The sequence below is a fragment of the Urtica dioica genome, chromosome 5 (assembly GCF_054948205.1).
Source record: "Urtica dioica subsp. dioica isolate 48M chromosome 5, U.dioica_male_clone48M_v1_H2, whole genome shotgun sequence".
NCBI classification, from domain to species: domain Eukaryota; kingdom Viridiplantae; phylum Streptophyta; class Magnoliopsida; order Rosales; family Urticaceae; genus Urtica; species Urtica dioica.
In genome coordinates, this window is record NC_142760.1 from 17427612 (window position 1) to 17450671 (window position 23060).

Genomic DNA, 23060 nt, shown 5'->3' on the forward strand with positions numbered 1-23060 from the left:
CTTTGAGTCGAGCTCGCTCCTCCAGTCGAGCTCGCTCCTCGAGCTAAAATCCGCTCCTCAAGTCGAGTTCGCTCCTTGAGTCGAGCTCAAGTTCCCTCTTTGAGTCGAGCTCGCTCCTCCAGTCGAGCTCGCTCCTCGAGCCCAGTTCGCTCCTCAAGTCGAATTCGCTCCTTGAGTCGAGCTCAAGTTCTGTAAGGGATAAACTTTTGAATCTCGCCGTTTGTAATTATATCGGTTCGAATCATATAATTATAATCTTTTCGGATATGGATTTAATTAAATAATTATACGAAAAGACGTGGTTGTGACAATTTTTAATGGACCCACTTGAAAGGAAACAAGGAAAAGAAGGTTAAATGGGAATTTTGGAAACTTAGTTCTTATCCTTGCCAACTCAACACTTATCTTGGTCAATTACTTTGTCATTAAGTCTTCATGGCCGAGTAAAATTAAACCCACCAGCCCAAGACAAAGAAAGGACACGGGAAAAGAAAAGGAAAGGGAAAAAAAAAGAAAGAAGGGAAAGGAAAGAGAAGAAGAGAAGGAAAGAAGAAGAGAAGAGAAAGAGTGAGCGGCCAAGAGGGAGAGAAAGAGAGATCGAACGAGAGAGAGCAGAAGAGAGCGAGAGAGCGAGACTGAGAAGGAGGAGAGCGACCGAGGGAGAGAACGCTCGGCCACCAGCACCAGCCCGAGACCCCAGCCCCGTGCGCGCGCCATCCAGCCGACCACCGTGCCTCGCCGTGCGCGCGACCGCTGTGAAGGTTGAGCCGCCGCGAGTTAGAGAGGACGCCGGAGGGTTCAATTCTTTCAGAAACAAGGTAAATCTCCTTGACCCGAATTGGAAACTAGGGTTTTGAGAAATTGGTTTTGGGGATTTCGTGTTCTAAAATGGTTCTTGAGGTTTTGAGTGTGGTTAGTGGTTTTTCCGGAGTGGTTGATGCTTCATGATGATATTGATGTGATGAGTTTTGGATTTTTGATTATTTTGCTCATGAATTTGATTTTGGCCGTGTAGCTTGGTTTTTTTAGCCGTGTGTTTTGAATTGTGAATCCTGTGTTGTTGATGCTGGGTTTGATGGAGGTTGTGATGATTTGGGTATTGATGTGGTTTGATTTGGGATTTGGTTTGAAAATTGGTTTCGGCCGTGAACTTGGTTAAGGCCGTGTGTGTGTGTGTGCAATATTTTTGTCGTTGCTGAGTTGTGTGGTTGTTATGGGTTCGATTTGTGAAGGAATTTCTGGTTGAATTAGGAGGCTATGACGATTTTTGGAAAGTTATGATTTGTGATTTTGAGATTTGAGAATTTGGAATTGAAATTGATTTGAGAATTGGGGTTTGGATATGGTTTTAAGTTTTAGGTTGTGATTTGGTTTTGGAATTGGTGGATATGATTTGAGATTTGATGATTCTGTCGGGCTCAGGTTTTTGGTTAGCTCGTTTTTTATGTTGAAATGTGAACTTTATGACAAGTTTACGTGATTTGTTGACAAGGTTATGGATTTTGGGACAAGTTATATTGGATTTAAGAATTGTGTAAGTGGTTCGATTTCGGTTTCTAAGTCGAGTCGGGAGTTGGATGTTATAATTGACTCGATATTCGTTTTCTGAATTTCACAGCTCAGTCACAGATCAGGTCGAGACGAGCGAGAGCCGGCGGAACTAAACGCGTGGAAGCTGGAAAGTTAGAGAATTCATAACAGATTTTTAAAGCTCGATCTCACTCGTGAGTCGTTTATCGCTTTGTAGCGTTATACTCGAGTCTTGATTTTGGATTTGAGATTTGTATTCAAGGATTATCAATTATTTAATTAAGAGATGTTCGAGAATTTAATTTTGGTTAATTCATTTAGAATTCTCGGTTTGTACTATTTTCGGATTATTTCTTTAATTTATTTAAGACTCGTTAAAATAAGGATTTGGATTTTATTTCGTACTCATTCTCTGGTACGAATTCGTACGAGTCTTGAATAAGTTTAAATTCCGAACACCCAGGAAATAAGTGAATTAAATTCTCGAACCCCTGAACCGACTCGCAATGAATCCCAATAACGAACCTTAAGCTTGTCATCACCTTCCGGATCATTGACTAATGAGTTTTCAACTTCGGGTTTTAGTTTCTCGACGCTTCAGAACGTGATAACGCTCCAGGACGTGTAGAGTCTCGGGAAGCGTGAAAAGCAAGGAAACTCCGGAAGTCAACAAATTTTCAGACGATCTTTTCCGGGTAAGTGTGGAGACTTACGTCAACTACATACCAAGGGAATAACCCTGTTTACGTGCATTATTGTTTGTTAGTAAACAAGAATAGGAAAAGCTTTAAAATCGAATAATCTCAAAGATTAAGGCTTCGACCGCTTTTCCTGAAAACTTAGCGTGAGTTCGCTCAATAAGTTCTGTTGTCAATGGTGCCCACAAGAAGAGTTGTAGTCTTTATTTTGTACATTTGATGTAATAAAGTCTCATGAAGACTCTTTCTTGTAATTGCTTATTCATTTAATAATAAAGTTGAAACGTTCATTCATTCTTTCTTTGTTTGAAGCTTTATGATAAAACCTTAGTCTTTTAGTCCATAAACAAACTTAACAACTTACGAAGAGATAAATGTAGATTTGCATGAACAAACTCTTCGTAGTTTGCTTAAAACGATATATTCGCAATCTTAGGGTCAAAGGACTATTGACCTCAGTACGATTGTTAGAAGAATCTATGATGTCTGGTTATGAGGCATTGAGAGTTGGAGACTCTTTAGTTCTTCTAGGTATCTTCCGAAGGTACTGAATTGACCAGTGCACTTCTAGAGACAAGATAAGAACAAACCATTTAACCTCTTATGTCTCGAAGTCACTACGTATGAATTGCATCGTGCTTACCTTAATCCCGAAATGAGACATGTCATTTCACACCTTAGTATTCTCATTTGAGAAAGTCAGAGTTCGGACTCACTATGTGATTCCGAACAGGGCCTATTGGTGAAGTACTAAGTTGTGAGAATGTCATGAGTAACTTTGTGAAGTTCTCATAGATATTGAATTCATGTACAAGATTGCTGAAATGCAATGTATGTCTCCTCATTCTTTGTTCCTTTGAGTGTGAATAAATGAACTGGCCAGTGTCCGAATTGAGTCCTGACTCTTTTGGATGAAACAATGTGACTTGTTAGCTCCTCGTCAATACATTGTTTCTAACTTATTCACAAGCGACAAAGGTGTTGAGGAAATAACAGCTAGAAGGGTAAAATGGTAATTTAGTAAATCCCGACTAGCTGATGACATTCATGAAGGGTAAACATAGATAATATTGGGCCATAATAAGATTAATTGGGCCTTGTGGATTAATTTCATTTCATAAGAATTTTATTGAAATTTCTTAATGGGCCTTTTTCATGTTGTTATGAACAAATGGAAAAGCTTCTAGAAGCCTTTTCTAGATGGTATAGGCGCCCAACATACCCAAATAAAGAGAGAATATTTTATGCATAAATGTATCAAGATACTTGCCAAAAGAAAAAGAGGAAACAAATTTCCCCTAAGGGGAAACCAAGGTGGGCGCCCAAATGAGTCAAGAGAGAAGCAAATAAAAGAGGAAACAAATCCAAGGACTTGCTTGGCAAGTCTTGGCCGTGTGACTCTTTGAAGGAAAAGGGAAATTGGCTCATGAATATGTGATGTTCTATAGAAGAGGAAACTACCTTATTGAAGGTAAGACCTCTCCTATAAATAGGAGCCTCATTCCACACTTTTCATTCATCCAAGTTTTAGAGATTTGAGAGCTTCTCTCTCTAGAACTTTGGCCGCCCCTCTCCTCTCTCTCTCTAGTCAATTTAGTTTTATTGTTTTGGCACGTAGGTCCTCATTTGACCTAGAGTTTAGCTCTGCGACTTCAAGACTCGTTCTTAAGTCGTAGTGTTTAAAAGTGCCCACTCACTGATTCCTTTTATTTCGAGTGATTTAGTGATAGAAACTATCGTGGTTGCTCGAGTTGCCGAGGAAAGAAAGAGAGACGTGCTGCGAGGGGAGACGAGCGTTGCAAACTTTCCAAAAGCTTCTCAAAGTTCAAGCTTCAAGAAAGGTTAGTAAACTTCTTAGCTCATAATAGTTTTTATTTATATGTACTTGCTCTTTGTCTAGGTTAGTAAAAACTGTTTTACATGTAAAAGAAAATTTTTAAAATTCCGCCGCTTACCGAAGCGTTAATTATTTTCTTAAACCCTAGATCGATTCCAACAAATGGTATCAGAGCTATGGTCAAATATTAGCATGTACATGTATTTAAAAATATGAGATTGAAAATCGTTTTCGAAAGTTTACTAATTTTGTGACAAGTTAGAATTGTTTTCTTAGATTTTTTTTAATTTATTGCTCTTGCCTTTAAATTAAATATCATGTTGATTTTCTATGAGTTTGGGATGTTTTTAAAACACATTAGAATCAGTTCTAAAAGTTTTTAATTTTTTATATTGAAAAACGTGTTTTAAAAGTTTGAGAAATTTCGAGTAAAATTTTGTGACTAGTTTTCTTGTCTTACTAGTTTCTTATTTTTACTTGAATCGTTTTATGCTTGTTGTTATTTCTTTTATGCCTTCTTATTACCTTGCTAATAAAACACAAATAAAAGCTTTAACAACCTTTATTAAAACGTTCCGTTACACTCGATTCTTTTTCGCACCTAAAAAGGACCAAGCTTTAATTATTTCTTTTTCTTCGAGCTGGAGTAAACCCGCATTAAAAGTGGCATAACTCTCTGATCAGAAATTGAAATTTAATGATTCTAGAATTAAATTAAAGCTCTGTCTGTCCTCTGTCCAATGCCATCGGTTTCAGGTCAAAAGGACATCGGAGCCGCCAGTTATGGCGATTTTACTCCGAGGTACGCGGCTGTTCCGAAACTCCAGTTTTTTAGAATTCCGGATTTTCAGCCCCACTACCATGAGTTATAGAACTCTAATGAGAAAATTTTCTTGAGCAAAATTGTTTTTTATAAGATTATAAACATGATGTGTAAGATTAAAAAGTTTTGATTTTTTAAAGAATAATTGAAATTGAGTTTTTACAAAACTAGTTTGAATTTTGAAAAACCGTTTTCACTTTCAAACTTGAAAAATATTTTGTCATCCAAATCAAATGAATTTTCAAAATGTTTTCAAAACTATATCTATATCACATATGTTCAAAATCTATATGCTCTTGAAAATTTGAGTAGGAGGTCTCCTTGTAGACAAGCCGAAAAATAAAAAGATGTGTAATCTCAAACTTTCAAGTGTTCGAGTGAGTTGAAGTTCACACTTCCCTCATGCACTTTCCCGAAATAGAAAATAGGAAAAGATCGAGTATGTACCTTGTGCCTTTATGCACTAATACTGCTCTGAACATGATGATCTAGGATTCTCTTCTAGTTGTCTGCTCTATCGCTCTATAACTAGGAAAACTGTTTCCGAACTTATAAGAGTAGATGAACCAACTCCAAAAACTAAGTGGGAGGGTTATACTTGTTGTTTGTCACCCACGATCTCCAACACTAATGAAAAGTGCAAGTGTCGCCAGACTAAGAGTTACCCTCGTGGCCCTCTCTTAAATGAGAGTACTCAAGGGCGCTTTGCACTGATCATTGCTCAATGAGCTAAATCCGAAAGTGAGACAATGAGACAAGACCTCCCCTCGGCGGATTGTTTTTCAAAGTCAATCTTTTGGACTAAGTGGTTGGTTACACACTTAGACTCAATCCCTAGTAATCCTCCCTCGAGGCCCTGCGAAAGGATGTGAGTGATCAAACCAATTTACAAGGTGGCTAGTCAAAATTTGGTGTATTGACATCTTGGCTAAGCATTAATGATGTGTCATTTACTTATAAATGGAGATTTTTTGCGGCCTTCCCTCGAAGGAGTAAATTATCGTTTTGTTTATAACACCTTTGGATTTTATAAAGTCTTAAACAAACTTAAATCCTAAACCAAAGACTAATCATAAACTTGTTTCAACTTATATAGGCAATATGTCTCTCAACTCTCTCTCTTTCATCCTTTCCTCGAACAAACTCGAAAACGAAAACTACATGGACTCGAAACATGACCTCGACATCATCCTTACCATTAACAAGCACAAATGGGTACTCACCACCCCGTGTCCTCCTCTGACGAATGATGATTCCACTCAAGAGGACAATGACGCCTTAGCGGCCTGGCTTCGATCCGATGAGATTGTGAGGTGCTATATGTTGTCGCTGTTTTTCGGACAACGATTTAGGAACCGGAAATGGTTAGACCCAAGGCCGGACCAAGTGGTCTCACTCCGGCTCGAGCGTGTCGGACTTGATATCTCAAGTCGTCCCTTAGCTGTCTGTAAATGCCTATCCCGTCCAAGCACCTGAAACACGAGCGAAAAGGTGTGAACTACAAAGGGGAAACAGAGGGGTTGCCTCTGTTTACCTCTCCGACGCTCAACATTAGTAGGATTGAGGTGTTTGATAGAGGTTTAGTGTTTAGGGGTCGAGAGTTGAGAGAAACGAGCGAGTTGTGAGTTCGGCAGCGTTTCAGTACTCAAAATCGGATTACCTGGTTCGAGGGAGAGACCCTCTTATTTATAGGCGGCCAAGAGGTGTTTGAGGAACCCCTTGGCCTTGGGCCGGTCTTGGAAGGACGGCCTTGGAGCGCCGGCCGAGGAGGGCCGGCCTTGGAGCGCCGGCCGAGGAGGGCCGGCCTTGGAGCGCCGGCCGAGGGGGGCCGGCCTTGGAGCGCCGGCCTTGGAGCGCCGGCCGAGGAGGGCCGGCCTTGGAGCGCCGGCCGAGGGGGGCCGGCCGTGGAGCGCCGGCCGAGGGGGGCCGGCCTTGGAGCGCCGGCCGAGGGGGCCGGTCCTGGAGCGCCGGCCGAGGAGGCCGGTCCTGGAGCGCCGGCCGAGGAGGGCCGGCCTTGGAGCACCGGCCGAGGAGGGCCGGTCCTGGAGCGCCGGCCGAGGAGGGCCGGCCTTGGAGCGCCGGCCGAGGAGGGCCGGCCTTGGAGCGCCGGCCGAGGAGGGCCGGCCTTGGAACACCGGCCGAGGAGGGCCGGCCATGGAGCGCCGGCCACGGCGAGTGCCGGCCCCGGACGAGCGCCGGGCTTAGGACGGCCGCCAGCGTGGCCGTCGTCGATCTACCGGACCGAGACGGACCGGTAACATTAGCCCCCCGAGTTTATCACCGATTGTAAATCGTGTGGTAAACTCAGAGTCCGACGTTGGCCCATCGGAGAAGCCCGCCGTCAAGAGGTATGCTCCGACGTCCTTTCATGTTGTTTTTATTTTTATATTTTTTGTCGATCGTGCTCGTTTCGTTATTCGCGCCATGGACCCCATTGACTCGGGATGTGGGACCGTTGACGATGGCTTACATGATTTGTTTGAGGAAAACCACGTGGATTTGGATGCTTTTTGGGCTCAATTTTCGCCACCATCAACACCACCCAACACTCGACACTCATCGCGTTCGTTCAACGCTATTGAGATGACCGGAGAGGATTCTTCGCTGGTTGAAGCGTGGCTGGCCGGCGCCGGCAGGAGAACGCCGGCCCGATGGCACCAGCCGCCGGGGACAGCCGGGCCGACCAGCACGAGGCCGTCTTGGCCGAGGGACGCGCCATGGAGGCCGCGCGCGCGGGGGCGGCCACCCAGGAGACCGGCGGCGCTGCGCAGGCCGCCGCCAACGCCGGGGGAGTCGCGCCTGGCTGGGTCGGCGCCGTCTGCGCTGGACCCAGTCCGGGGATCGCGCCAGAGGACTCGCGCGCGACGATCCCGACCGGGGAGCACGCCGACCAGGCCGAGGAGGCCGACGCCGGGGTGGAGGAGGCCGGGCCCGACCGAGTTGGCGCCGTCTGGGGCGAACCCAGACCTGGGGGAGACGTCCCTCGCCCCGGGGGAACCAAGCCGGCCGTGGGGGACGCGGGCGACGCGTCTGGCGAGGCCGACGCCGGCGAGGAGGCGCTGGCGCAGAGGAGCGCCGCCCGGGGCGGCGTAGGCATCAGGGAGGACCCCACCCCCTCGGGTGGGGCTGCGTTGCAGGTGGCCGGCGGCCGTGGGAGCCCAGGCGGACCGGCCCCAGCCGGGCCGGGGCGCGTCTACGTCGGGGGGGCGCCGCCGGCGGCGGCCGACGCTGCAGGAGGGGCCGCCGGTGCCGGACAGGAGGAGCGCCGGCCGTCCAATGCTGGAGAGGGGGAGGCGGCCACCCTGGTGGCCCTGCAAACCCTAGGACCCAATGGGCCGGGCCTAGGGGACGAGACTGCAGCCGGCCGGGAGTCGGGCCGGGCCGACATGTGCGAGGAGGGCCCAACCGGCCGAACGCCGGACAGGGCCGCTGGGCGTCAGGCGCGCGAGGAGGGCCCAGCAACCCGCGAGCCGGGCCGGGCCGGTGGGCAGGACGCGCCTGGGCTGAACGCTGGGACGCCCGGGCAAGCCACCAACGCCGGAGACTTGACCGGCCGGGAGCTGGGCCGGGCCGACGGGCCTGGCGCGTGCGCCGAAGGCCGGACGTCGCCGGGACCGCGCGTGGAGGAGTCACCCAGCCAGGAGGCGGGCTGGGTCCTCGGGCTTGACGCACACGCAGGCGAGGGCGTCGCCGGCCACAGGACGAGCCGGCCCGATGACAGTGACCCGGCCGGCCGGCAGCCGGTCGAGCGTCCGGGCACCGCCCCGGACTCCGGGCACTCCGGCGACTCGTCGAGCCGCCGTGCAGCACCCGCGGCGAGGGGACTTTCCTCTACCGCGCAGGAGGAAACACGGACCTCGTCCTTCCCGGTAGGGGAGTCAGCCGTGCGGGGTAACTTTGACTGTTCGGGCGTCGATGTCCCGAGCCTGATCTCCATCGTCAGCTTCAAGAGCCTCAGGAAGCGCTACAGCATCCCGGACTCTGTGTCAATCCTCCGACCGTTGCCCGACGATCTACCGTCCCGCCCTCGAAGGGGGTACGCCGCGGTCCACGAGGCGAGCCTCCGCGGCGGGCTAAGGTTGCCTTTCCAGCCGGTTATCCAGGAGCTGCTAGCTCGACTGGGGGTGCACGCCTTACAGATGTCTCCGGCCTTCTACCGGGTGGTCGCAGCGTGCCACATGATGCTTCACCGGGCGAAGAAGAGGGCTGTCACTGCCGACGACATCCAGGACCTCATGACGATACGAGGGGTGCCGGGGAAGCCGGGCTTCTACCAAGCGCTACATCGCAAGCGCTTCGTCATCGTCAGCAACGTTAGTTCGAAGCACCGATACCCTTGGATATGGGTGTCCGAATCAGCCTTCGGGGTCGCGCCTCTCTTCTTTGGTCTTGCGGCTGATTTTCCTCCTATGGGCGATATCGAAAGTTCTGAGCTTCACGCGGTGATCAGGGCGCTCCCGGAATCGAGGCGACAAGGACCACACTTCGAGTCCCCAGACCTAATGGCAAGGACCGGGTGGTTCCCGCCTGGAGACGACGCCCTTCCGAGCTCGGGTCTCGCCGCGGAGGCTACGGAGGACCCCGAATCAGAGGCGGGGGGCTCGTCTGCTCCTCCCCCTGACGTGGGGGGTACCAACCGCACACAAGCTTCTAGTTAGTGTATATTCCATTGTATTGCACTCTAACCTGTCACTTCTTCGTCTTTTTCAGATACGATGACTCGGCGACACCGACCACGCACGCAGGCACCGAGGGTGGCGCCCGACGCCGAGGCCGTGGTCGCGGCTCAACCACAAGCTGAGGCCCGCCATAGGGAGCTTCCAACGCGGGCGAGGACCGAGGCGAACTCCTCGAACAAGCGACCGTCGTCGACGATCCTTCCCGGCTCGTCCTCCGGCCACAAGCGCGCTCATACGTTGGCGACGCCAGATGGCATGGAGTCGATGCTCCTGGCGGAGGCGGCGGAGCTGAGGGACCGATGCTCTCAGGGGATCCTTGAAACCTCACTACGGGATTTCAAGAGCCTCCTGACGGTGAGCGACCTTGAGCATTTCCAGAGTGGGATCGGCGACGCCCGAAAGGTATGACTCGCTTGTTTTCCTCATTTGCGATTTGTTGTGCTTATTTCGCTTACATGTACGTTGTTTGTTTCCGCAGATGCTCGCACGCCAAGAACGGAGTGACCGCATTCTCCGGGATCTGCTGCGTCGCATGCAGATCATGGAAAAAGACAAGGAGGACACCGCGGCCGCCCATGCCGCTGCCCTGGCGGGGGCTCGCCCCATCCAAGAGTTCCACGCGCTTGAGGAAGAGCTAAAGCGAGCTCGCGAGAAGGCGGCGGCCGAGAAGGCGTCACGGGAGAAGGCTGAGCAGGCGGCCGAGACTTTCTTAGGGGAGACCAAGAAGCTCCAGGCGGCCCTCTCGAGCCGAGATGAAGAGCTGAACATCGTCCACGCCCGACTGTCGGCGAGCGAGATCTCCCGGGTCAGGGCCGAGAGGGAGAGGGAAACCCTGCGGGCGGAGGTGCAGACCCTCATCGAGGAGAAGGACGACGCCGTGCGATCGAAGACAGAGCTGGAGGAGGACTGGGACCTCTCGCTAGAAGTGGCCCGTTACGAGGTGGCCATGCGGGTCAAAGACGCGACCGCGGAGGAGAACGCGTCTCGAGGGATCACATTTTCCTTCTTCGACGCCATGTTTCCTCCCTTGGAGGACGAGCTGCCGGAAGACGACCTGCCGCCCGAAGTCCCTGCGGAGGCCGCCCAGTCGTCAAACTGTCAATCCGGCGGAGGAGCCGTCGGCGGGTCGGGCGCCCCTCACCCTGAGGACGACGAAGAGCAGGTCGATTATGGCTCGGAGTGATCGAGTTCTCTTTGATTCTTCTTTCTTTTTTTTTTTTGTTCGCGCACTTGTTTAGCGCTTGCTTTATGCTTTCTTTCGGATTCTTGCTATGATTGCGTCGTACTTTCGTATTTTTCTTATCGGGTTGTTTACGCAATATTGTTTTGCCTTGATTGAAGCTTTCTTTTCATCGTGCGTCTTATTTTCTCGACTTGCTACGTTTAGTGTAATCGATTCGCGCAATTTGAATAGTGCGTGTCTTACGGGCCCGGCTTACTATGCTTAGCGTAGCCGGTTGGCACGGCTTACTGCCGCGTTTGGCGGCGAAGTTTCCCACGGACGCAGGCTAGACCAGTTTCATCCGGTGGGTGCGATTTCCGGCCATCCACTTGTGACTCGCTGCCTATCGGCGCGTGCGAGCTGGCGGCCGTCGCGCTCATCATCCGGCGAGTACGCTACCTATCGGCGTGCGTATCCGGATGGGTTTGCAGCTCCCAGTGAGCGTGGTACTCGTTGGTACGCGTGTCACGTTTTGGGTTTTGACTGCCGAGATTGACAATCCGGTGCGCGGACGTGATCCATCGATGACTTGTCGCCTGTCGGTGCGCAAGGTGCATCGGTGCACGAGAGGGTCGCAGCAAAAGACGTGCGAGGCCGGAGGTCCGGTGCGCGGATCCAACTCATCGACGTTTCGCTATCTCTCGGCACATGGCCTCATCCCGTGCGAGAGCGTCGCGCGGGGAGGGTACGAATTCGGAGGTCCGGAGCGCGGATCCGATTCATGGGTGTTTTGTTGCCGTTTGGCGCATGGAAGTATCCTCCTTAGCCCCCCGAGTTTCTTGGGTGCTCGTAGAGGAGGCTAGAAACTAAGATACCAAGTGTATTGAAGTGAAATGTATTTTATTAAATTATCGAAATGGTTCAAAAATTACATCCCAGGCCTTTGGCCAAACTTGAAATTTAAAATTGACTTTGCTAGAATCAAAAGTTACACGAAAACGACAAAGCGTGAAAATGGACGAGTGAACATTTATTGATAATATTGCCGGAGATGCTCCGCATTCCATGGGTGCGTGAACACGAGTCCCTCCATGTTCTCGAGCTCGTACGTGCCATTGTGGATGGCTCGGCGCACACGGTACGGGCCTTCCCAGGTGGGGCCTAGAACTCCCGCGCCTTGCACCTTGGTGTTTTGGAACACCCTTCGAAGGACGAGGCTTCCGTCGGCGAACTTCCGCAGCTTTATCTTCGAGTTGTAGTACTTCTCGACCTTCCTCTTCTGCGCGGCAAGCCGGGTAAGTGCGTCCGCCCTCCTTTCGTCTATGAGGTCTAGCTCGAGCCTGATCGCGTCATCGTTGGCGCCTTCGTCGTATTCCTCAATGCGTAAGGTTGGCAGCTTGATCTCGACGGGTACCACAGCCTCGACGCCGAACGCGAGAGCGAAAGGGGTTTCGCCGGTCGCGTTTCGGGCGGTGGTGCGGTATGCCCATAAGACCATGGGGAGCTCGTCAGCCCAAGCCCCCTTTCTTGCCTCCAGCTTCTTCTTCAAGTTCTCCTTGATCGTCTTATTCACCGCCTCGACCTGGCCGTTGGCTTGGGGATGGCGGGGAGAGGAGAAGGTTTTGCTAATGCCAAGCTGTTCGCACGTTTCTCGGAGGCGTGCATTGTCGAATTGCTTTCCGTTGTCGGTTACAATTGACGCAGGGATTCCGAAGCGGCAGATAATGTTTCTCCAAATGAAGCTCGTCGTGTTCGCCTCGGTGATCTTTGCTAGCGGTTCAGCCTCTACCCACTTCGTGAAGTAATCGATAGCCACGATCGCGTGCTTGTATTGTCTCGGGGCCGTAGGTAGCTCGCCGATGAGGTCGATTCCCCACTTCGCGAAAGGTCGTGGCACGATAATCGGACACAAAGGGGCCGGTGCTTGGCGCGGAATGTGGGCGAACCTTTGGCACTTGTCACATTTCTTGGCCCACTCGTGGGAGTCCTTTTTCAAGGTTGGCCAGAAATATCCAAGTCTTAGCAACTTTAATGCCAAAGATTGCCCGGCGGCGTGGTTACCGCACACCCCCTCGTGCACCTCGTGGAGTGCTTTTCTCGCCTCCACCTCGGTCAGGCAACGGAGAAGGGGCATGGAGTAGCCTCTCTTGAACAAACTGTCCTCCCTCATTGTGTACTTCGGGGCTAGGCTTCTCAGCTTTCTAGCTTCTTCTTTATCCTCGGGGACGACTCCTCGTTTAAGGAATTCCACGAGCGGGGTCATCCATGAGGGAGGCGGAGTCTCGTCAATGACCCCCACGTCGCCTCTCGAGACGTAAGGTCGGGTCAACACTTCGATTGGGACGCTGCCCTCGCCTTCCTCGTCTATCCCGGACGCGAGGCGAGCTAGGGCGTCGGCGTCGACGTTCGCCTCTCGAGGGACCTGGACGATCTCGAACCACGACAGGGCCTCCAAGTTCTTTTGGGCCTTGGACAAGTAGGCGATCATGTGTGGCTCCTTTGCGGCGTAGTCGCCCTTAACCTGATTCACGATCAATTGCGAGTCGCAATGGATGCGTAGGTTTTGGGCGCCCAATTTGTTCGCTAGCTCCAAGCCGACAATCAGAGCCTCGTACTCTGCCTCGTTGTTGGAAGCCTTGAACTCGAACCGCAGGGCGTACCTCAACTTTTCCCTATCGGGATTTGTGAGCACAACGCCGGCGCCAGCCCCCCGGGTGTTTGACGCGCCATCCACGTGTAAATCCCAAACCGGCCCTATCGGGTCATTGGTTCTCTTCCTTGACGACTCGCTATGGTCGTCCTCCTTGTCTTCCGCGGTCTTACCCCCTTCGTCGCCCTCATTGGTTGGGGGCGCGCTTGTGAACTCGGCGATGAAGTCGGCGAGGGCCTGACCCTTAATGGCGGTTCTCGGTTGGAACTCGACCCCGTATTCGCCCAGCTCTTGGGACCATATCGCCATTCGAGAAGAGGTCCCTTTTTGAAGGGCCTTCTCGATGGGATGCCCCGAGCGGACCACGATGGGGTGCGCCTGGAAGTAGGGCCGGAGCTTTCTCGCGCTCACGACGAGGGCGAGGGACAGTCTCTCGATCTCGGGGTATCGGGTTTCGGCGTCGAGGAGCGCCTTGCTAACGTAGTAGACTGGCCATTGCACCTTGTCTTCTTCGCGTATGAGGACCGCGCTTACGGCCCTATCGGAAACCGCGAGGTAGAGGTACAGGGTTTCGCCGTTCTTTGGCTTCGCGAGGAACGGGGGGGAGGTGAAATAGGCTTTCATATCGCGGAATGCTTCCTCGCACTCCTCCGTCCACACGAACCCGTCGGTCTTCTTCAGTGCCTTGAAGAACGGTTGGCACCTATCAGTGGCTTTGGAAACAAATCGCGTCAGGGCGGCGATCCTTCCCGTCAAGCTTTGAACTTCTTTGACCTTTTGTGGCGACCTCATCTCTAAGATCGCCCTAATTTTCTCAGGATTGGCCTCGATCCCGCGGCGGCTCACCATGTAGCCCAGAAACTTTCCAGACTCGACCCCGAAAGCGCACTTGTTGGGGTTAAGCTTCATCTTGTAACGCCGCAGAATCGTGAACATTTCCCTAAGGTCTCGGACGTGGTCGCGGGCTTTGAGGCTTTTGACAAGCATGTCATCCACGTAGACCTCCATAGTTTTGCCAATTTGATTGGCGAACATGCGGTTCACCAACCTTTGATACGTTGCTCCCGCGTTTTTGAGGCCAAAGGGCATGACCTTGTAACAGTAAAGTCCGCGGTTCGTAACAAAGGTGGTTTTAATTTGATCCGGCTCGTGCATGCGGATCTGATTGTAGCCTGAGTAGGCGTCCATGAAGCTTAGCAGTTCGTGGCCTGCAGTGGCGTCCACGAGCTGCTCGATCCTCGGGAGAGGGAAGCTGTCTTTCGGGCAGGCTTTGTTGAGATCTTTGTAGTCGATACAGATCCGCCACTTCCCGTTTGGCTTCTTGACCATTACCACATTGGATACCCACTTGGGGTGCTCCGCCTCCCTGATGAAGTTGGCGGCAAGAAGTTTGTCAACTTCTTCACCAATGGCTTGGTACCTCTCCCCACTGAACGCCCGTCGCGGTTGAACGCGCTCGGCCACTCTCTTGTCATCGTTGAGACGATGAACCATGATCTCGGGGTCGATCCCCGGCATGTCGGCGTGTATCCACGCAAAGACATCTTTGTGTTCTCGGAGGAAAGCGGCGAGCTCGGTTCGGGTCTCAGACGGGAGTTGGGCGCCTATCTTGACCACTTGGTCAGGTTTGGCGTCGTCCAACACGACGGGAACGAGGTCGTCCGGTGTCTCCACCTTCCGACGCTCGACTTCGTCCCTCTGGTCCAGCTCTCCGAAGGTGCCTCCTTCCTCTAACTTGCACGGGAATTTGTCTCCGAGTTGGAAAACGGTGCTCACCACCTTCGCCTTCCCTTTTCCATCCACGCCCTGGATGTAGCACATCCTCGCCATGGATTGGTCTCCCAACATCACGGCGATCCCTTTATCGGTCGGGAACTTCATCATCAGGTGGTACGTGGATGTTATGGCCTTCAACCGATTGAGAGTCGGGCGGCCGACGATGATGTTGTAAGCCGAGGGCTGATCCACCACCAGGAACGACACGATGTGGGTAACCTCGAGCCCCCCCGGCGTACCGAAGGTAACCGGGAGGTCGATAGTTCCCTCCGTCATAACCCTCTCCCCGGAGAAGCCGAAGAGTGGGGTTGAGATCGGGGTCGGTCTTACCCCGGATAGCTTCATCCTGTCCAACGCCGATTTGAAGATTATGTCGGCGGAGCTCCCATTGTCGATCAGGATTCTCCGGACGAGGTTGTTGGCGACCGGGGCGGAGACGACTATCGCGTCGTTGTGTGGATGGAGAACTCGCGTTGCTTCTTGTCCGGTGAAGAACATGGACTCGAAGGGGGCCGGGGGAGGGACCTCGTACGTATGGTTGATGTAGTGCGCTATTTTCCCTTGGGAAACTTCGCGCACGTACTTCTTCCTTTGCGTAGCCGAGTCCCCGAACTCCGGGCCACCCAAGATTGCACCCACGACGTGAAGTTGCGAGCTCTCCGGCTCTTCGTTTGTCGCGCGGTCCGTGACAGTCACCGTCGCCGGACCTTTCTTCCCTTGCCGCGGGCGACCTCCGTGCGCCGCGGCCGTCCCGATAGTTCTTAGGACATACTCTTTCAGCTTCCCATCTTGAATCAGGGCCTCAATCTGACGCTTAAGTTGATAGCATTCGGATGTCAGGTGCCCGTGATCTTGATGGTAATCACAGTACTTGCTTTGATCCCTCTTGGCGGGATCCTTCGTGAGCGGGGTCGGGCTCCCCAGCTTGTCACGGTGCAGAGCTAGGATTTGCTCCGGCGGAGTGTTCAGAGGAGTGAATGGCGAGAACCTCCGGAAGCTGTCGACATGCGATGGCTTCGGCCCGGGGAGGGAACGGCCGTTAGGGGCCTGGCTTCCCTTATTCCTCCTCTTTCGGGGGTCGGGACGATCTTCATCTCGATCGTCGCGGCGGCGACTCCCCTGTCCTCCTGCCTTTCGGCCATCTCGGCCATCGAGATAGTCCTCGACTCCCATGTACGTGCGGGCTCTCGTCATCAGCTCCGCCATGTCACGCGGGACTTGGCCAACAATAGACTTGAGGAAGTCGCTCGTGCGCACTCCCTCGGTGATCGCCGTGATGGCGTCCCTGTCGTCGAACCCTTCGACCTTGTGAGACTCCTCGGTGAAGCGAGCGAGGTATTGTCTCAGCGTCTCGTCTCTTCCTTGTCGGATAGAGAGGAGGTGGGTCTTCGGCTTCTTTTGCGCCACGAGGGTGGCGAATCGGGCGAGGAAAGCCTCTCGCAAGGCCCGGAAAGACGGGATGCTTCCCGGCCTCAAGCTTCGGAACCACTCAAACCCCGAGCCTGTGAGGGTCAGGCTGAAGGCTTGGCAGAGGGTGGCGTCCGCCTGCCCTTGCATAGTCATCCACGTCTCATAGTGTTGGACGTGGAAGTGGGGGTCCGTACGTCCATCGTAGGGAGGAATGGACGGTAGCTTGAAGTTCCCCACGCATGGTTGCGCGAGGATTTGTGCGGCGAAGGGAGAGTATGATTCCTCGATCCCTCCGTACGGCCTTTGCCTCCCTGACTCCCTCATTTCGATGATTTGATTCTGGAGGCTTTGAATCATCGTGACCATGTCGAGCCCGTTAGCGGGGCCGATCGTCGGGGCCACGGGAGTCACCGGTTGGCGTTCGTTGGACGCTTGGTCCACGACATTGGCCTGTGGTCGGCCGAGAGTTGCGGCGGGGAGCGCGTCCCTTCGAGAGTTTAGCCTTTGGCGGAGATCCTCCCCTCGGGAGTTTCTCTGCGCCGTCAAGCGCTCTCTAAGGTCCGCACTCGGTGCGGGGCGAGGTGAGGTCGCCCTTGGTCGGGCCGTCCGGCGGGCGCTTCGGCTGTCGGCCCCATCATCTACCAGAGTCGCTCTCTCCTCGGCGAGGGGCCGTGTCCGGCCACCTCTTGAAACCGAGGGGGCGAGTCCCCGGGAATGTGACCGTGCCTGCTGCCGCACTATGTGCGACGGTCCGGCCAAAGCGTCGTTGGGCCTCTCGGGCCGCGAAGGGGCGAGGCTAGGCGTTGCCTCGTTGGTCCTTGACTCCCCCACATATTCGGAGTCAGAGTAGTCTTTGGCGGACCTATCCTCAACGTCATAGCCGAGGAGGTCGGCTATGAGCGAACCATCGACGCCGGGGCGGTCAAGGAGCTCCGCAAGCCGCCGGGCCGTGTCCTCTCGGAGCGCGGCCTCGGGGTCAACCATCGGGTCTTGGGGCTGGCTCTCGCTATCGCGAGGTTGCCCTTCAAGACGATGTGCGAGGTGCCGAAGACCATACCTCGAGCCCGTCGCTCGGGTACCCGCGGAGGTAGTGGGAATATGACTCATCTCTCGAGAGTCGTGAGAACAAAAGGGAGAAGACTGGTAGAGGGAATGCGTCGTCAAGGTCGAGAGATGCCCTCCTTCTAGCGCCAAAATGTTGTCGCTGTTTTTCGGACAACGATTTAGGAACCGGAAATGGTTAGACCCAAGGCCGGACCAAGTGGTCTCACTCCGGCTCGAGCGTGTCGGACTTGATATCTCAAGTCGTCCCTTAGCTGTCTGTAAATGCCTATCCCGTCCAAGCACCTGAAACACGAGCGAAAAGGTGTGAACTACAAAGGGGAAACAGAGGGGTTGCCTCTGTTTACCTCTCCGACGCTCAACATTAGTAGGATTGAGGTGTTTGATAGAGGTTTAGTGTTTAGGGGTCGAGAGTTGAGAGAAACGAGCGAGTTGTGAGTTCGGCAGCGTTTCAGTACTCAAAATCGGATTACCTGGTTCGAGGGAGAGACCCTCTTATTTATAGGCGGCCAAGAGGTGTTTGAGGAACCCCTTGGCCTTGGGCCGGTCTTGGAAGGACGGCCTTGGAGCGCCGGCCGAGGAGGGCCGGCCTTGGAGCGCCGGCCGAGGAGGGCCGGCCTTGGAGCGCCGGCCGAGGGGGGCCGGCCTTGGAGCGCCGGCCTTGGAGCGCCGGCCGAGGAGGGCCGGCCTTGGAGCGCCGGCCGAGGGGGGCCGGCCGTGGAGCGCCGGCCGAGGGGGGCCGGCCTTGGAGCGCCGGCCGAGGGGGCCGGTCCTGGAGCGCCGGCCGAGGAGGCCGGTCCTGGAGCGCCGGCCGAGGAGGGCCGGCCTTGGAGCACCGGCCGAGGAGGGCCGGTCCTGGAGCGCCGGCCGAGGAGGGCCGGCCTTGGAGCGCCGGCCGAGGAGGGCCGGCCTTGGAGCGCCGGCCGAGGAGGGCCGGCCTTGGAACACCGGCCGAGGAGGGCCGGCCATGGAGCGCCGGCCACGGCGAGTGCCGGCCCCGGACGAGCGCCGGGCTTAGGACGGCCGCCAGCGTGGCCGTCGTCGATCTACCGGACCGAGACGGACCGGTAACACTATATCTTGGCATCTATGAACAATATGCTGAAAGAGCAACATCGTGACATCGAGACTGCCGCCTAAATGCTCTACAATCTCCTTGAGATGTTTGGAGGGCAAGGGCGTCAAACAAGGCAACAAGCAGTCCGACAGTTTATGAACTGTCACATGAAGGCTAGGACTCCTGTTGGAGACTTTATGATACTGATCATTAGTTTTCTGAATAAAAGGGAAATCCTAGGATCTGAGATTGATGGGAAAAGTGTCATAGATATGATCTTAGAAACTCTCCCCGCATCTCTTGATTCCTCCAAGATGAACTATTCCATAAACAAGCTAGAGTACACTGTTACCAAGCTTATGAAGGAACTTCACACTGCTGTAGGTCTCACTAAGAGGAATCAAGGAGAGGCACATGCTACTGAGCAAAAAGCCTCCGCCTCTGGAACTAAGAAGAGACCTCACAAGGCCGATAAAAAGAACTGTCCTGCCAATCTCAAAGCAAAGGAACATAGTATTGTACTAGTTACCGAAGCATGCTTAGTAGCTGATAATGTATCAACGTGGATTCTTGACTCCGCTGCTACTAACCATATTTGTTGTTCCTTGAATGGTTTCAGGAAAACCAAAAGCTTAGAGGAAGGCGAGTTCTGTTTCAAATGGGGTGATGGGAGCCTGGTGTCTGCAAAGGCTGTGGGATCCATGACGCTGTCTTTTGAAGACCGCACTTTAAACTTGAATAATGTTTATTTTGTTCCTACCTTTGGGAAGAACTTAATATCTGTTGCTCGTCTTCGTGAGCAAGATTATTGTTTAAAGTTCATCAAGAATGGAATTCGTATTTCGTTTCCTGATAATTCTTTTGTCACCGATGCATGTATGAAGAATGCTCTTTTCTACATCTATCCCACTCAACCTTCTTTTTTAGACACCGAAATAGATAATGATCTAATTAGGGAGCCAAAGAGGATCAAACTTTCTGAATCCTCCGATCTAACAAAATCAACACACCTATGGCACTTAAGACTTGGTCATATCAGTCTAGAAAGGATTAAGAGACTTGTGAGGGAATGTCCACTCCAAGCCTCTGCAATAGGTTCACTGCCTACTTGTGAATCCTGCATAGAAGGAAAAATGACTAAGCGACCTTTCTCCGATAAGGGTCAAAGAGCCACTGAGTTGCTGGAACTAATACATTATGATGTATGTGGTCCGCTCAGCCAACAGGCACGTGGAGGATACGAATACTTCGTTACCTTCACCGATGATTACTCGCGATATGGTTTTATCTATTTGCTCAAACACAAATCCGAGACCTTTAACGTATTTAAGGTCTTTAGGGCTTTAGTGGAAAAGCAAACTGGCAAAGTGATCAAAACCCTTCGATCTGATCGAGGTGGTGAGTATATGTCTGGAGAGTTCGATAACTTTCTTAAAGAAGAAGGTATCGCTTCTCAGCTTACCGCACCTGGCACACCTCAACAAAACGGAGTGTCAGAGAGAAGAAACCGAACTCTTATGGAGATGGTTAGATCGATGATGAGTTACTCATCACTCCCGCTTTCCTTTTGGGGATATTCCCTCGAAACAGCCGCTTACATTCTGAACCAAGTTCCGTCTAAAACGGTTCCTGGTACTCCTTATGAAAGATGGACTGGCCGTAAAGTAAGTTTGGGCCACATCCGAATTTGGGGTTGCCCTGCACATGTGCTAAGGCAAAAGACTAGCAAGTTGGCTAGTAGGTCAGAATTGTGCCTGTTTGTGGGATATCCAAAGGAAACCCAAGGTTTCATCTTCTATAGTCCCGAGGAGGATAAGACTTTCGTTAGCACGAATGCTCGTTTCCTTGAGGAGGACTTTAGGAAGGATGCAAAACCTAGAAGCAAAATTGTGCTTGAAGAAAAGTTGGGTGAGGAAGCTTCTACCTCATCTGTAAGAACTGTTCTTACCCCAACTGAAACATAACCTAACTCATCAGAATCTCGTCAAGTAGTACTTAGACGTAGTGGGAGGGCTGCTCAAAAGCCTGACAGGTACATGTCTTATGGAGACTCTCTTGTACCCGTCTCCGACATGGATGATCCTGTTTCCTATACCCAAGCGATGGCTTGTTCTGAATCAAACCTTTGGCTTGACGCCATGAAAGTTGAAATGCACTCGATGTATGTCAACAAAGTCTGGAAACTTGTAGACCTTCCTGAAGGGATTAAACCCGTAGGGTGTAAGTGGATATACAAGAAGAAAAGGGGTCCTGATGGGAACGTCGAGACGTTCAAAGCACGACTTGTGGCGAAGGATTATACCCAACAAGAAGGGATTGACTATGAAGAAACCTTCTCGCCAGTCGCGATGCTTAAATCCATCCACATACTCCTATCCATAGCTGCAGCTCTCGACTATGAGATCTGGCAAATGGATGTCAAGACAGCCTTCCTGAATGGCAATCTTGACGAGCGCATTTACATGGCTCAACCAGACGGTTTCGTGGAAGAAGGTCAAGAGACCAAGGTTTTTCAGTTACTTAAGTCCATTTATGGACTAAAGCAAGCATCTAGGTCATGGAATATTAGATTCGATGAAACTGTAAAGAGCTTCGGCTTTGAACAGTCAATAGATGAGCCTTGTGTTTACAAGTTAATACACGAAGGCAAAGTTGTGTTTCTGGTACTATATGTCGATGATATACTACTCATTGGTAATGACGTGGGTAAGTTATCTGAGGTTAAGGTCTGGCTGGCAAAGCAATTCGATATGAAGGATCTAGGAGAAGCCGCGTACATTCTGGGGATCCAAATCTTTCGAGATAGGAAAAACCGGACCCTGTCGCTCTCTCAAGCATCTTATATTGATAAGGTAATGGATCGCTTCTCGATGCAAGACTCCAAGAAGGGCCAAACACCCTTTAGGCATGGAGTTTCACTCTCTAAGGACCAGTCTCCCAAGACTGCACAAGAGATTGAAGACATGAGGAAAATTCCTTACGCCTCTGTCGTAGGAAGCCTTATGTATGCTATGCTTTGCACTAGACCTGACATCTGTTTCGCCGTTGGCATAGTTAGCCGTTTCCAATCCAACCCTGGACCCGAGCACTGGATTGCTGTTAAGCATGTTCTTAAGTATCTTCGAAGAACTAGGAACTTGGTGCTTACATACTCAGGTACTGACCTGACTATGACGGGATATACCGACTCCGATTTTCAAGCGGATAAGGATTCCAGGAAATCCACTTCGGGATCTGTGTTCATCCTTAATGGTGGAGCTGTTGTGTGGAGGAGTATTAAGCAATCTTGCATTGCTGACTCCACAATGGAAGTAGAATATGTGGCTGCTTGTGAAGCATCCAAAGAGGCTCTATGGCTTAGAAAATTCCTTAAGTATTTGGAAGTTATTCCAAATGTCGACGAGCCCATGACCCTTTATTGTGATAATAGTGGGGCTGTCGCTAACTCAAAGGAACCTCAAAGCCATAAGCGCTCTAAGCATATTGAGAGGAAATACCATTTGATTCGAGAGATCGTGCAGCGCGGAGACGTGGAAGTGAAGAAGATCTCAACGGTGGACAACCTCGCAGATCCATTCACCAAGGCCCTAGCAAACAAGGTCTTCGACCAACATCGTGAGGGATTAGGCATGAAGGACTACACACATCTTCTTTGAGTCAAGTGGGAGTTTGTTGTCAATGGTGCCCACAAGAAGAGTTGTAGTCTTTATTTTGTACATTTGATGTAATAAAGTCTCATGAAGACTCTTGCTTGTAATTGCTTATTCATTTAATAATAAAGTTGAAACGTTCATTCATTCTTTCTTTGTTTGAAGCTTTATGATAAAACCTTAGTCTTTTAGTCCATAAACAAACTTAACAACTTACGAAGAGATAAATGTAGATTTGCATGAACAAACTCTTCGTAGTTTGCTTAAAACGATATATTCGCAATCTTAGGGTCAAAGGACTATTGACCTCAGTACGATTGTTAGAAGAATCTATGATGTCTGGTTATGAGGCATTGAGAGTTGGAGACTCTATAGTTCTTATAGGTATCTTCTGAAGGTACTGAATTGACCAGTGCACTTCTAGAGACAAGATAAGAACAAACCATTTAACCTCTTATGTCTCGAAGTCACTACGTATGAATTGCATCGTGCTTACCTTAATCCCGAAATGAGACATGTCATTTCACACCTTAGTATTCTCATTTGAGAAAGTCAGAGTTCGGACTCACTATGTGATTCCGAACAGGGCCTATTGGTGAAGTACTAAGTTGTGAGAATGTCATGAGTAACTTTGTGAAGTTCTCATAGATATGGAATTCATGTACAAGATTGCTGAAATGCAATGTTTGTTGTTATCGGCCCAACCCCGACAGCGGACGAACGAAG

At 51.5% G+C, this 23060-nt stretch overlaps 1 long non-coding RNA gene across 2 annotated transcripts; it reads left to right on the forward strand.

The window, feature by feature from the left end:
• The first annotated feature begins 297 nt into the window (after positions 1-297).
• On the forward strand, positions 298-2220 carry LOC149397573 (uncharacterized). Of its 2 annotated transcripts, XR_016297252.1 has the most exons (3): positions 298-818; positions 1619-1724; positions 2116-2220. It is a non-coding gene; the product is annotated as an uncharacterized LOC149397573 (long non-coding RNA). The 2 variants fall into 2 exon arrangements; XR_016297251.1 differs by lacking the exon at positions 2116-2220 and having other exon boundaries at positions 1619-1936.
• The last annotated feature ends 20840 nt before the right edge of the window (positions 2221-23060 follow it).